General features: G+C 34.7%; 1 non-coding gene across 1 annotated transcript; it reads left to right on the top strand.

Moving 5' to 3' along the window:
- Positions 1-13,179: 13,179 nt before the first annotated feature.
- On the top strand, positions 13,180-13,313 carry LOC125113123 (small nucleolar RNA SNORA31). The gene has a single exon (XR_007131353.1). It is a non-coding gene; the product is annotated as a small nucleolar RNA SNORA31 (small nucleolar RNA).
- Positions 13,314-14,657: the final 1,344 nt, after the last annotated feature.

The following is a 14,657-nucleotide window of genomic DNA, read 5'->3' as shown; positions in this document are numbered from 1 at the left end:
TTTTGCCTCCTTTAGGCACTTGTTATGTTCTATCCTCAATTAAAGATATCTTCATATTTGCACTTCATTGATATGAATAGTTCTTATTCATTTATTCATTTTCCACATTCCCCAGAGAGCCTTGCCCATATATGCTCAAAAAATGTTTTTGAATCAAATATATTAATTAAAGATATTATCACTTAATGCTAAGATTTAAATCACAGCAAGTTATGTATTTTACTTTTCAACCTAGAAACTGTGGAGAGCAACCACACCCCAAAACCTGGTGGTGGTTATGTTGGAGACATGGCTTGGATCGTTGAAAAATGAGACACATGAACATGGGGAGATCTCAACAAGTCTCTTTACTTCTGCAGAAGGGCACAGGTACCCCAAAAAGCATGCAATGAACAAAGGACCCTCCCCTATTTATCCCTAACACAGGTGATTTACCTGTCCCCTTCCCATTGGTCAGGTCAGGGCACACATTCTTCCCTGTTGGCTAGTTTGAAACAAATTGTTACTGGGAGAAGAGAGAAAGGGGAGAGATGGGGGTCCCAGGAAGGCAAAACTGGAGCAAAATGGAGTAACAAAGATTTCCTTGGATAGAAAAGACATTATGTTACTTTCCACAGTTATGCTACAGTTTCATTAATGCTTTCTTTTTTAAGCATGGGAACTTTCCTGACTTCTATGCAAGAAAGATTAGCTTAATCAACCAGGCCATGAAGTTCACCCATCCCTCAAAATACCATAGTAAATAACATGAATGTTCAACATGCTTCCTGTGTTTAAAAAATGATTTTAAAAACACAGTAGCTAAATCATTTAGGAAAAAAAATGAGGCTCATTTGGTATTTTAGAAACTGTCCTCAGTCATGTCTTCCAACTCTTTTTATGCTGTCAGGTTGTCAAAGGAGAGAACTGTTCTTTTTATTATATTCTTCAATACTGACCATTTCCTTGGTACTCTGTACTCAAAACATTTGGTGTGTAAACAAGCACTTGTGTTGCAGTGTAACAACCAGAGGTTCATGCTTTTCTTTCCATTTCTTTCAGTTTATGTGTGGTCTTGAAAAGTTATGTCCTCTCTTTAGAAGGGAACTGCCTCATTAGTAACATAGAGATGCTAACCCCTTACCCCAATGTGAGCAGGGAGCTTTCTTAGATGACTTACAATATTCTTTTACTCCGAAGTTTTCCTTTAGTTATGGACACACTAAGGTCTCTTAGTGAATTTCCTCAACATTATCAATGCATCATGATCACCAATGCTTTAGTGACTGTGGATGGTGGGCTCAAGGGCATGAAGTGTTATGGTCAGTTTCTTTCTGTGTGTTCTAGAAGCACTCTCTAGATAAGATAGAGAAATCAGAGAACTCTGCAGGAGTGGTTGCAGACAAGGCAGAGATATCTACACCCATGTCTAGAGATGATCAAACATCATGAGAGATTATGCTCTCAGATAAAGAAATCTGCTTTTATGAACAATCCCCAAGGATGGACACAAGCCAGTCTAGCATCTGCCACAGAGCATGCACATCCAGGAGAGCTGCTTCAGGTCAGCAGTCAGGAAGGATTTCTTCTGCTACAACAAACCTCATTTAGAAGTCTTCTCTGAAATATGCACCCAAAACCATATTGAGTGTTATCTGCAAGTTGAAAAAAAATTTATATTTGCTTATGAGCAGGGTTAATGGGCATGTTTCAGCAGATATTATTTTATCTTATTTTTTTCTTTTTGGCTGTACCCATGTCACGTGAAAGTTCCTGGGCCAAGGGTTGAACCTGCACCATAGCAGGGACCTGAGCTATCCTTAACCCATTAAGGCACAAGGGAACCGCAAGAGCTATTTTATTTTATTTAATGAATGAATTATTTTTCTTATTTCTGCCACATGTGTGGCATATGGAAGTTCACAGAGTATAGGTGGAAATGGAGCAGCGCCTTCAGGCCCATACCACAGCCATAGCAATACCAGATCTGTGACCTGTGCTGCAGCTCGTGGCAATGTGGGATCCTTAACCCACTAAGTGAGGCCAGGGATCAAACCTGCATCTTCACCAAGGCTATGGTGGGCTCTTAACCTGCTGAGCCACACCAGGAACTCCTATGGCATAAATGGCTTTTGAAATTTAACCAGGCAAAATAAAAAGTTACATGTACTCTTCAGAGACTGTTAGGAAACCACAAATGGACTTCAGCAGTCCACCTGAGATTTATTAGGTGGCCTCCCTTGCTAGCTCCAACCAGTTTATAGACAGTCACATATTTTGATTCACTGCCTTTTGGGAGATGCTAAGTTATATGATGGGATGGCATCGAGGCATAGCCACCATCTCCTGAGTGGATGGGAAACTTTGAAAAGTATGGAGATGAAAGGAAACCTGCCTGGAAGATACAAGTGGCTTTTTCTGGCTAATGCTTGGGTGGATGGGTATGGACAACAAATCGCAGATGAATAGAAAAAAATTTTTTTCTTATTCACTCATACCAAAAAGAGTAGGATAGAATGATTAAGTTTCTTCTCTTTTGTTTTCTTTTCTTTTCTTTTAAGACCATTTAACATGAGATCTACCCTCTTGAAAAATTTTAAATGCAAAGTATGGCACTGTTAGCTACAGACTCAATGTTGTACAGCAGATCTCTAGAATGTAATCATTTTGCATAACTGGAAATTTACACTTTATCCATGCTCAACAGTAACTCCCCATTTCTTCCTCTCCACAGCCCCTGGCAACTACCATTTTGCTCTCCGCTTCTATTGAGTTTAACTATTCTGAATACCTCATAGAAGGGGAATTTTGCAGTATGTGTCCTTGTGTTACTGGTTTAATTCACTTAGCACAACACCCACAGATTCATTCATGCTGTCACAGATGGCAGGTTTCATTCCTTTTAAAGGCTGAATAATATTCCACTGTATGTTCATGCCACATTTTCTGATCCACTCATTTGTAAAGAGACATTTAAGTTGTTCCCAAATCATGCCTACTGTGAATAATGCTGCAGTGAACATGGGAGTGCAGATAACACTCCAAGAACCTGATCTTAATTCTTTTGAACATATTCCTAGAAGTAGGCTTGCTGGATCATGTGGTAGTTCTATTTTTAATGTTTTTGAGGAAACTCCCTGCTGCTATTTATAGCAGCAGCTGTGCCATTTTACATTCCCACTAACAATGTATGAAAGTTCCAGATTCTCCACATCCTTGTCAAACTTTGTATCTTTTTTTATCATATAAAAGAAATCATTAACAAGCATGAAGTGATTTCTTACTGATTTTTTTTTTTTTAGAGCCACACCTGTGGCATATGGAAGTTCTCATGCTAGGGGTCCAATCAGAGCTGCAGCTGCCCACCTACCTACAGCTCACAGCAATGCTGGATCATTAACCCACTGAGGGAGGCCAGCGATCAAACCTGCCTCCTCGTGGATACTAGTTGGGTTTGTCATTGCTGAGCCATGATGGGAACTCCTCTCACTGTGGTTATGATTTACATTTCTCTGATGATTAGTGATGCTGAGCATTTTTTCATATGCCTATTATATCCATTGGCCATTTATATGTCCATTTAAATCCTTTGCCTATTTTTTAATCAGACTGTCGTTGTTATTATTATGATTGCCACTATTACTATGCTACTGAATTTAATGGGTTTCTTATATATAAACCCCTTATTGGACACATAGTTTACAAATATGTTCTCCCATCTTGTAGGTTGCCTTCCTGTTTTGTGGACTCCTTCCTTTGCTGTGCACAAGTGTTATAGTTTGATGTAGTCCCACTTGCCTATTTTTGCTTTTGTTGCTTATGCTTTTGGTATTACATCAAAGAAATCATCACTAAGCATACATCATGAAGATTTTTCCCATCATGAATATTGTTTCTTCTAGGAGTTTTATAGTTTCAGGTGTTAAAGTCTTTAATTCATCTGAGGTTGATTTTTGCGTAGCATGTTAGATAAGGGTCCAATTTCATTCTTGTATATGTGTATAACCAGTTTTCCCAATACTATTTGTTGAGGAGATTATCCTATCTCCATTGTATTCAAAGATGAAACTGCCTATGTATGTGTGGGTTTACTTCTGGGCTGTCTATTCTGTTCCACTGCTCTGTATATTTGTTTTCATGCCAGTAACAAACTATTTTAATTCCTAGAGCTGTGTGATTGATTTTGAGGTGATGAAGTGTGACACTTCCATGTTGTTCTTTCTCAGCATTGCTTTGGCTATGGGGAGTATTTTGTGGTTCCATATGGATTTTTACAATTCTCTTGGACATATAACCAGAAGTGGGCTTGCTGGATCATGTAGTAGTTCTATTTTTAATTTTTTTGAGGAACCTCCATACTGCTATCCATGGCAGCTGCACCATTTCACAAAACAATGAAATGTCTTCCTATTCATTTGTGTCTTCTTCAATTCCTTTTATCCATATTTTGTAGTCTTCAGTGCACAAGTCTAGAAATGACACTCTAAGCTAAATCCAATGTTTCACTGTACTGAAATCACTACTTTCTGAATTAAGGGGCCTATTATTGTTGTATAAAATCAGTTTGGCCACTCTTCTTTTAGGTAAACAACTTTCATGAATTGAGGACTTCCAACACAAATACCAGTCACACTAGTTCTCACTCATGTATAGTAGATGTCCTTTATCACATATTCAAAATTTTGACATGAATTGTATAGATGAGTCATGAAAATATGTTGCCTCTCTGAACTCTTGCCTGTCCCCTTTATACTAGAAAGTAAATTTCTTGAGAAATGGCTTCTTAATTATTCTATAAACATTCAAACAGTCATAGTATGAACGAATGCTCACTAATCATGAGTTGATTGTGCTGTTTTCTTTGTATTCTTTACTAGAACTAATTTCCCTCAGAAGAAATATTTTTAAAAACAATCCATTATTAGGTCAATATGCCCATGAAACATGGCCTTATCAATAGCCTTGGGACACAGGAAAAAGTGTAGGGGCATTGGTTTGTGTAATTATTAAGCTATTGCCTATGCCTTTGACAATAGGGCATAAGACTTTTCTGTTGAAAGCAAAAAACACCCCTTCCCAAACATAACAATCCCAGATAATCACCTTGAGCAAATACAATAATACAAAGGGAAAGAAAAGAATATAAAATGGTAGCCAGAATGATGAGTCTTATGGAATTACATCATGATGTATGGTCTTTGATGCAAACTTCAGAGAATAAGAAGGAAAATACAGATGTAGGATTCCAGAAGGCATGAACAATCTTGAACTGTTAAGTTCCTTTGAAAAATGATCTCAGCACAGCTGAGCTGTAGAGTGAAAGCAAGTTAATTTATGTCGAAATAAATTACTGGGTGCCATTTCTGAAGACCCAGAGGGCTCTGTAGGTTGCATATTAGTGAGTTTATATCTAATTTTAGGGACCAGGACATTTCGGCTCACCATTTTTCTTGCTCTACCAAAGGAGATCAAAATAAGTGCCATTTACTGAGGACTAACTGATAGCTTCCCCAGGTTGCAATGTTTTAATTAGAGAGATAAAAAGAAAAGGCCACAGTCTGCTGTTCAGTGAAGGGAGTCCTTTATAAAAGACTTATAAAAGCAGGAGACAGATTTTTTTTGATAATGAGAAACAAAATGTATAAAAAAGAAATTGGAAAAAAGACTTTAAGCAATGGATGGATTTTCTTTTTTGTAAATAAGTTTAGAGGAAATTCGCACATTTTGAAACAACATTTAATTTTACTATGTAGAAAAGCATCAAAATCTTTCAGAAATGCCTAGATTGATAAATAGGGTACAAAATCTTGTCCCTTTATAGTTTGAAACATTTACTTCCATTGCTTTTCTTTTCCTTGCATTTTCAGTTTCTTTCCTTACTATATTCCTAGTGAAAAGAACTCTACATATTTAAAGCCATGTAGTGTTCAAGGAGAAATGCATTATTTTGATATCTGGATTTCTCAAAGGCACTAACTGACTTACTGCATTTTAGTTGTATGATTTGAATTCTGTCAACAAAAGTGATTGGAATGATAAAGAAACATTTTCTTAAGCTGATTTTTGTGCAAAATATTCTCTATAAATAAAATTTACAGAAATTTCATAAAAATAATAAATTGGCATTTATAAAAAATTCCCAACTCAGTTTTAATAAGGCACCTGTTAAATATCTTAACCACAGATATGAATGTCTATTTAAAAAGGATATAATTATCTTGTGATATCTATGAAGAAAGGTCAGAAAAATTTACACTTTCTCATATACTCAGTGAAAATAAAGCAAATTAAAAAGAACAAATGACCTTTTCGTTTTCTACCCTTGCAAGACAGAACATCATGTCAATCTCATTTCAATAAGAATCATAAAAAGCATAGCAAGTAAATAAAGAAATGAATTGTGCTGTTCAACTAGTCTCCGTAGACTGTAGCCCTAGACTAGGTTCTGTATGTTTTGGAACAAGAAGCCAGGCCTGCTTTGCTTTCTATCTAATTTTAAAGAGAACTAGGACAATGGTAACATGTCATCACTGAGGGCATGCTGTGCAAGATTTATCTTCCTGTGTTCAAACAAATCATTAGATTTATCTTTTTTGGTATCATAGGTCTTCATTGAGTCAAATAAACCATATTTTGTTTACTACACTGGAAAGATATAAATGCTAAATACTGTTTAACTTTATTTTATGAGAGTGGATATTATATTCTTCTTTCCAGTGACCTTTTATTGCCTCGTGAATAAAGAAATAATTTGCTAGACAGAAATAGAAGCAAGAAAGTGATGGAATTTATGAGCAGACCCACTCTCCTAAAACTGAGAGATAAACATGATAGTTTTAGAATAAAGATAGAGAATTTTTCCGTACCCCATTCTCAAAACTTTTACCAACTTTATATCATACAGTAAATAATGCACAGTGTTTAAAAGGTAGACAACTCATGAATCTTTTGTAACAGAAAAATAGTCAAAACAAGTGATAGATAGGATACTTTGCCAAGCTCTTAAGCATTTGCTCCTTTAAAATATATCAGAAAAGGAATACAGAATAAAAAACAGTAAGGGGAGTACTTTCACAAGAGAAAAAAATAACCTGAGAACACCCAAAAGAAAGAATACAGCATAGGAGTCAAGACTGGGGCTTTTGGAACTTGACAGAACACTCTGTAGTGGTACAATATTGAACAGAACTCTTCTGACTTTCTGAAACTCAGTTCACTCTGATATAAGGCAGAGATCCTATAAGTTCCTATCTTATAGTGGTGGTAAGATACTTAAATTACATGACAGCTGTAAAACACCTTACATTGTGCCTAGTACATTTTAAGCCCTTGATAAATATTAGCTATTATTATTAATTTTAATAGCTGTATTTTCTTATTAGATCACCATCCATTATGGTTACATATGTTAAAATTGTGGTTACCCAGCAAACATTTGCAAGATACCATCCATAAATTTGTTGTTCAATTTCTCTTGAAGTGTTCTGGATAATCTCTTTCTGAGATTTTTCTGGTCTTGACATTGTACCAAAATCTTGTAGTTTGAGAGAAATTTAAAAATCGAGTATTCAGGGCTTCTACTAAAATGGAGAAAACTGCAAAGAATACTGCTACAATCCTTCCACTAAGAAAAAGATGGCTATGTAATTCGAACCTTTCCTGAATGCATTAGAGAGCTGAGGTCACAGGGAAAGCCTAAGGCTAATGGAAGAACAAAAACATTAATAAAAAATACTGCTGAAATGCAGACATTACTCTAAGTACAAAGTACCATAAGAGAAATTTGAATTTTGAGGTGCATTAAGGGTGACCACAGCTAAAGCAACCCCAATCCAGATCAAGTCATGACTAGATCAATTCTACCCTCATACTACTAATGTAACAAAAGAAAATGTTTGACATTTCCAGGCATAAATACCATATACATTACAGGGCAACAAGGATGTCTAGCATTAAAATGAGAACTATGAAACATGTAAAGAGGTATGAAAAATAACACACTCTCAAGGAAATCCATAGAACCAGACTCCAACATGATCCAGATATTTTTGCTGTCACACAGGGAATTTAAAATAACTATGGATAATGTATTCATATTATTTATGGGAGAAAAGATAGATAACATATATGAACAGATGTAGAGTTACAAAAGAAGAATAAGAAAAATTAAATGAAAATGAAGAAACAAAATACTGAATAAAAGAAATGAAAAATGCTTTTTATTAGGCTCACCAGAAGGAAACAATTTGACACAGGTGAGGAAAGAATATGTGAATTGAAAATAAGTCAATATAAATTACGTAAACAAAGCACAAAAACAAAAAAAGAATGAAAAATGAAATAGAATATCTAGTGGGACAATATCAAACAGTCTAATATATGTGTAATTGGAATCTGAGAAGGAAAAGATAGAGAATGGGGCAGAAAAATATTTGAAGAAATAATGGCTGAAAACTTTCAGAATTAATCAGATACCAAAATGCAATTCAAAAAACTTTAAAAAACAGGCAGGATAAACACCTAAGAAACACACCCAGATAATCAAACCACTAAAACCAAAGACAAAATCTTGAAAACATTTGGAAAGAAGATGAATTACACCCAGAGAAACAAAAATAAGAATTACATCAGCTTTATCATTAGAAATAATCAAAGTTAGGAAACAGTTTGTTGAGATCTTCAAAATGTTGAAACAAAAATAAAGAGCCAACCTCAATTTCAATATCCAGTAAAAACTCTTTTGGGGTTGCCTGGTGGCTCAGTGGGTTAAGGATCTGGTGTTGTCACTGCTATGGCTTGGGTTGCTACTATGACTTGGATTTGAGCCCTGGACCAGTAGCTTCTTCATGCCACAGTTAAAGGCTTTTTGCAATAGTGGAAGAGAAGTAATGAAGTCTTCAGACAAACAAATTCTGAGATAATTCAGAACAGAATACATGTACTAAAAGAAATGTTAAAGGAATTTCTTCGGGTAGAAGAATATGATACCAGGCAGAAACCAGGACCTACAGAAAGAAATGAGGCATATATAAGAAATGACATGAATGTGTGCATGTATAATTTATTATTTTCTTACTTAAATTGCTCTAATAGAAAATTCTTTCTTGAATAGTTGTAATGTATTATGTGTTAGCATTATGTGTCTTGTATAAACTTAAAAACTTTATATGATAACCCTAGCTCAAAAGTATTTTCAAAATATATTTTTGAGTAGTCGTGAATTCTGTAAGATCATAACACTACACGCATGAAACTGTATAATATTATTTGAAGGCAGGCTTCCATTAAAGATGTATATATAACTCTAGGGAACTGATGACTGTCTTTCTTGAAAGCTCTAAATTATAAACTAATAGTGAAGATAAAACTTCAGTAATCAATCCATTAGAAGGCAGAAAAAAAGGGAGAAAATCAAAGAACAGATGAAACCTAGAAAATAACTAACAGATGGTTCACTTAAGTTAACAATATAAATTATTACATTAAATAGAAATAGTAAGAGAAAATTCATTAAAGACAGAGATTATCTGACGAGATTAAAAATTAAATGACTCCACTGTACACTAACTACAAGCCACCCACTAAAACTATAAAGACACAGATAGGTGGAAAGGAAAGAATAGTATGAAATGATCCATTTGAATGGTGACAAAAGTAAAACTAAAGTAATTATTTTGATAACAGAGTTGATCTTACAACAAGGAATATTTTAAGGGATAAAGAGGAATATTATACAACAATAAAAGAACAATGTACCAAGATATAATGATCCAAAATGTGTATGTACCTAACAACAGCGCTTGAAGATACATGAGGAAAATACTCAAAAACGCTAAGAGAGAGACAAGTCCAAAGTTATACTGAATGATTTTATATTTCTCTCTTAATAAAACTAGTAGACAAGAAATTAGCGAAGATATCGAAAATATAAACAGCACTATGTCCAAGTTGATTTAACTGATGTTTCTAGCACATTCCACACAGTAATTAGAATAAACATTCAAGTGCACATGTAACTTTATCCTAGATATTCTGGATTATGAAAGAAAATATAGAAAATTTAAAAGAACAGAAATCATGCCAAGTATTTTCTTTAACCATAAAAATTAAATTAAAAATTGATAATAGGAAGATATTTAAATTTTCCCAAATATTTAATTAAAGACTTACCATGATGGTACAAAAGTTAAGACATTGTGAAAGTGATTAGAGAATAGAAGAACAGGACAGAATGTCACTTACAGGGTCAATCAATTGATTTTCAACAGAAGGAAAACAGAAATACAAGAGAAAGGATATTTAGTAAAATAAATGGTACTGAAACAACTGGCTATCCAGTAAACCTTGATTCATATCCTGCACTATATACAAAAAATAACTCATAAATAGATTATAAACCTGAATGTAAAATGTAAAATTATAAAAGCTAGTGAAGAAATATAGGGATAAATCTTCATAGACTTAGGTTTTTTGTTTGTTTGTTTGTTTTAATGGCCATACCAGTGGCATAGAAAGTTCCTGGGCTAGGAATTTAATCCAAGGTGCAGCTGCAACCTATGCCACAGCTGCAGCAATACTGGATCCTTTAACTCAGTGTTCCAGGCCAGGATCTAACCTGTGCCTCTGTAGTGACCCAAGCCACTGCTGTAGTTGGATTCTTTTTTTTTTTTTTCTTTTTACTGCCACACCTGCGGCATATGGCAGTTCCTGGGCCAGGGGTCAAATAGGAGCCACACCTGCAGGCCTATGCCACCACAATGCTAGATTTGAGTCTCATCTGCAACCTTTGCCACAGCTTGCAGCAAAACCATATCCTTAACCCACTGAGTGAGTCTAGGAATGGAACCCACATCCTCACAGAGACAACATCAGATCATTAACCCACTGAGCCAAAATGTGAACTCCTGCAGTTGGATTCTTAACCCACTGTGCCACAGCAGGAAGCCTTCATAGCCTTAGTTTTGATGCTGATTTTTATGATATGATACAAAAACACCGTATATAAAAGAAATGATAGACTGGCTTTCATCAAAGTAAGAACTCCTGCACTTTTCAAGTCACTGTCAGAGAGAGGAACAAGCCAGAAGCTAGGAGAAAGTGTTTTCAGAACATTTTTTTTGTCTTTTTGCCTTTTCTAGGGCCACTCCCATGGCATATGGAGGTTCCCAGGCTAGGGGTCTAATCGGAGCTGTTGCTGTTGGCCTACGCCAGAGCCATAGCAACATGGGATCCAAGCCACATCTGCGACCTACACGACAGCTCATGGCAACACCGGATCCTTAACCCACTGAGCAAGGCCAGGGATCGAACCTGCAACCTCATGGTTTCTAGTCAGATTCGTTAACCACTGTGCCATGACAGGAACTCCCTCAAAACATATTTTTTGATAAAGATATTTTATCCAACATCTAAAAAGAACTCCTCAAACTCAATTTTAAAAAAATGATCAATCCCAATTAAAAGTAGAGAAAGTCTTTAAATAAAACCAAACACTACATCAAAAACAAATATGAAGGGTAGAATTAGTAAACTGGAAGACAGATCAGTAGAAAAGATACTGAGATACAAAAAGAAAAGGAAGAATAAAGGAAAGAAGAGAACATAACAGGCATATGAGGCAAAGGAAAAAAATTTTAAATTATTTAACTGGAATCCCAAAAGGGAAAAAAAAAAGAATATGGCTGAGCACTTTTTGAAGATACAATGGCCAGTATTTTCCAGTGCTGATGAAAAACATCAGTCCAGAGATTCAAGATGTTCCATAAGCTTCAGGTAGAATAAATATAAGAAAATCACACTTAAGAATATTAGTAAAACTAATACACCCCCATGTTCATAGGAACACTATTTACAGAAGACAAGACATGGAAACAACCTTTGTCCATCAATGGATGAATAGAGAAAGAAGTATGGTATATATTTACAATGGAATATTATTCAGCCATAAAGAGGAAATGACATGTAACAATATGGATGGAACCGAACTAAGTGAAATAAGTTGGGCAGAGAAAGACAAATACTATATGATCTCACTTATATGTGGAATCTAAAGTGAAACAAACACACACCACCAAACCCAAAGAAAAGAGAAGATCATATTTGTGGTTACTGGAGGTGGAGTGTGGGAAGAGGGAGAAATAGAGGAAGGTGGTCAAAAGGTACAAAATTCCAGTTTCGAGATAAATAAGTACTAAGGATGCAATGTACAATATGATGACTATACTTAAAAGTGCTGTATAATATATAGGAAAGTTATTAAGAAACTAAGAATTGTTTTCTTTTTTCTTTTTATTTTATCTATATAAGATGATGGATGTTAGCTAAACCTATTGTGGTAGCCATTTCACCATATATGTAAATCAAACCATCATGCTACACACCTTAAATTTATATAGTGATGTATACAGTTATTTCTCCATAGAACTGGAAAAAATATATGTGGAACTAAACAGTATAATAATAATAATACCTTTAAAGAGGTAAGTGGGTAAATGAAGTTAACATGGTCTAAACTCCAGAATTATCTTAAAAGGGGTCAGGTAGAAATTTGCACAAGATTTTAAGTAAAATATCCACATTGTAAGTTATAAGGCAACTATTAAAGAAAAGAAAAATAACATTGAGCTAACTAGTTAATTAAGAGGAAAATTAATAAGACATTTACTGGTCAATTAGAAAAAGAGGAATATAAAATGGGACTAATAGCAAATAAAGAGAGAACACATTTTAGACTGTAGTTTTAAACACAATGTTGTAATGCATTAAATGTACATGGGCTATGTAATCCAAATTTGAAGACTGAGACCAACAGATTAGTTACAAAAACCAAATTCAATACGTTTCGCATAAGAAACATATGCTAAATGTAAGAACATAGAAATGTTTGGAAAAAATAACGCAAAAAGGCAAATTATGCAAACATAAACCAAAAGAAAATTCTAACAGCTGTACTAATAACTGTCACAGAAGGCTAAGGCAAAACTAAAAATAAACAGGAATATTTCATAATACTTATGTGTTCAATCTACAGTGAAGATAATACAATTCTAAATCTGCATATAACTAATAGGGTGGCTTTGAAAATGTAAAAAATCAAAAATTTATGGAACTGAAAGGAGAGGTATAATAAATCCACAATTATAATGTGACATTAACATACTTCTCTCAATAACTGAGAGAACCAGCAAACAACAGATTCAAATGCATCTATTTGACAGACCTGGAACAGTTACTGTGTGCTGCTTGCTAGGTTTTCCCCTCCAGATGCAAGAAAAAATTGTCTTTTTATTTTCTCTCTGATCATGGCAGCCAAGATTGAGTGGGGGAATACAGGAATTACAAAAACACTGAGGAAGGAAGATAATTTTTTTTTGTCTTTTTGCTATTTCTTGGGCCTCTCCGGCGGCACATGGAGGTTCCCAGGCTAGGGGTCGAATCGGAGCTGTAGTCTCCAGCCTACGCCAGAGCCACAGCAACGCGGGATCCGAGCCGCGTCTGCAACCCACACCACAGCTCACGGCAACGCCGGATCGTTAACCCACTGAGCAAGGGCAGGGACCGAACCCGCAACGTCATGGTTCCTAGTCGGATTCGTTAACCACTGCGCCACGACGGGAAATTCGGAAGATAATTTTTTTGATACTCAGATACAACCTTGTAAACACTGAAAAGTCTGTTATAATTTCAAAGAAAAGAATCCAAATTTGCATTTACATGAGAAAATAAAATTTAATAAGGATAGAGAAAATACTAACAATACAATTAATACACTTTACAAAATAATGACAGGGAATATAGTCTTTCTCAAGTACACATGTATTATATACCAAAATTGACCATATTCTGGACCAGAAAGGAAGTTTAATATTTTAAATAGAAATAATTTATGTCATATTCTTTAAGAACTATAGAAGAATTAAGCTAGAATTTGATGTCAGAACAAATTACAAATAAAGCTATTTGCACTTTAAATATCTCTTGCCATTCCCTCCTGGCCTGTAGTGTTTCTGTAGAGAAATCAGCTGATAATCTTATGGGGGTTCCCTTGTAGGTAACATTCTGCTTTTCTCTTCCTGCCTTTATTGAGAACTTTGTCTAGATACTCATGTTGCAAAAGAACAAAGGGTGGGGAAAAAAATGTAATTGTAATGCATACATGTAAGGATAACTTGATCCCCTTGCTGTACAGTGGGAAAATAAAAAATAAATAAATAAATAAATAAAGCTATTTGGAAATTGAACAATAAATTTCTATATAACCCAAGGACAATAAAAGAAAAGTAAAATTTAGAAAATAATTGAAATAAATGATTTTCAAACGGTGGCATATCAGTGCCTAGAATGAAATGTATAATCCTAAATGCATTTTCTAGAAAGGATATAGACTAAAAATGAGTCAAGCGTCTTCTATTTCAAGAAGCTAGGAAAAAGAACCCTAAAAAGAAACCCAAACAAAGCAGAAAGGGATAAATAAAAATTACAGCAGAAATAAAAACACTAAAGTAATATTGTTGATAAAGAAATTCAGCAAAACCTAAAGTTGATTCCTTGAAAATATAACGACATGAAATCACGAATTTATCATATCAGAAATATTTCCAGATATAACTTTCATTAGAAATGTAATGGGAAGATATGAGCAAGTTTATTATTTATAATTATTTAGTAATTTTATTGAT

This window comes from Phacochoerus africanus, chromosome 12, assembly GCF_016906955.1.
Source record: "Phacochoerus africanus isolate WHEZ1 chromosome 12, ROS_Pafr_v1, whole genome shotgun sequence".
Lineage (NCBI taxonomy): Eukaryota > Metazoa > Chordata > Mammalia > Artiodactyla > Suidae > Phacochoerus > Phacochoerus africanus.
Note: the sequence above shows the minus strand (reverse complement) of the source record. Positions and strands in the feature narration are given on the sequence as shown.